Source organism: Nematolebias whitei, chromosome 1 (assembly GCF_014905685.2).
Source record: "Nematolebias whitei isolate Nwh7 chromosome 1, NemWhi1, whole genome shotgun sequence".
Lineage (NCBI taxonomy): Eukaryota > Metazoa > Chordata > Actinopteri > Cyprinodontiformes > Rivulidae > Nematolebias > Nematolebias whitei.
Window position 1 is genome coordinate 20,699,278 of NC_056498.1, and position 1,669 is coordinate 20,700,946.

The 1,669-nt window shown below is 43.6% G+C and overlaps 1 protein-coding gene across 1 annotated transcript in view; it reads left to right on the plus strand.

Annotated features, from left to right (window-relative positions):
• ankrd46b (ankyrin repeat domain 46b) overlaps nt 1-1,669 on the plus strand; it is a 10,354-nt gene that overhangs the window by 786 nt on the left and 7,899 nt on the right. The window lies entirely within an intron of this gene.

The following is a 1,669-nucleotide window of genomic DNA, read 5'->3' on the forward strand; positions in this document are numbered from 1 at the left end:
CTGTTTAGGGAGCACATGGTGGGGTTAAGGGCCTTGCTCATGGGCCCAGAGTGGGGCGAATGAGGGTGGGGACAAGTGTGGGTGTTTCACCTACCCCACCCACAATTTTGATGTTGTCGGGGCCGGGGCGTGAACCGGCGATCTTCGGATCACAGGCCCACCTCTCTAACCTCTGCGCCACCACTCCCCCCCAAAAAAAAAAAAAAATATACATATATATATATATATAAATATTAAATACTAAAATAAAAGTAATGTCCCTACTTTGCGGTTTTCCACTTACTGTGGGCGTGTCCGGAATGTAACCCCACAATAAACAAGAGACTATTGTATTCTTCTTTCGGCTGCTCCCTTCTTCAGGGATCACCGCAGCAAACTATCTCACATGATTATTGAGCATGCATCAGGATATCTCACATGAAGACTTGACAATTGTTTTTATGCCGGATGTCGTTCCTGACGCAACCACAGACCACTGAGCTACCACAGCCCTCTGTGTGGAGCAGAGAGCTGACGTCTAGTTCAGAGTTTTTCAGCCACTGTGCTGCGACACACTAGTGTGCCGTGAGAGTGTGTCAGGTGTGCCGTGGGAAATTATTCAATTTCACCTAATTGGTCTAAGAAACACTTTTTGAAAACTAATTACCGCAAATATTATCTACAAATAAATGCCATTGTCGAGTGCAGGCGTCTCCAACAACTGGTCGCCTGCAGGGACCTCTTGTGTCGCCCGCTGAGCATGTTCTAAAAATAGCACTCGTCATCAAGGAGCGCCACCTAAACATCATTAACTGTATTTTTAAGCTAAAGTAATAACATTTGCAAGGATGTAGATTTGAAATGAAAAAAAAATGAATGAAAACTTTGAGAATAAAATGTTTTACGTATTCAGCTTAGCCACCTTGTCTGGAGTGAAAGGTCTGAATGATGCAGAGATCTCTGCGAGCGGCACGGCTACAGACTATTTTACCTCCCTGAGCAGAGAGGAAAGTGGCAGAAAAACTTAAGAAGACAGTATTTTCACAGGGATTGGGAGGAAGAGGGTTTTTTTTTTAACAGGTGTGAAAGGCAAATGTGTGCATGTGTCATTTGTGGTGCGACTGTGGCCACAGCAATGTGGAGCAACACTTCTAACACATTAGCTGCCATGAATCAAGCTGATTCCTTTCGTCCCCCTCCCCCATCAAAAACTTTCAGCACACGCAACACAGACCTATCTCCGTGTCTCCAACCACACCCTAGCTGGGCATGGGGAGCAAAAAAACAAAAACACCGGAAGTTAAAGGCGACTTTGAGCAAACAGCAGTTTTTATTCATGAAGTATTTTCACACTTGGAAGTCTTGAAAGATGCTACGATGAATGTGTGAAAAGTGATTTGTTCAGAAGAGTAAAAGATGTAATGATCAGTTAAAAATGCTGCAGATCTGAGGATCTGTACTAATGTTGCATTTAAAAATACACCGAATTTCAAATGTTACTGATGAGATTATACAGGGAGGTTGTCCTTGGGGTCTACTGTCATGCAGGAAAATGGGAAGTGTGGTAAAGAGGTGAAAGCAAAGAGAGTCCAGGCAGGATGGAAAAAAGTTTCAGGAGAGCTTTGTGACAAAAGGCTGTCGGTAAAGGTCAAAGGAAAAGTTTACAAGACCAGCTATATGTTGTATGGTC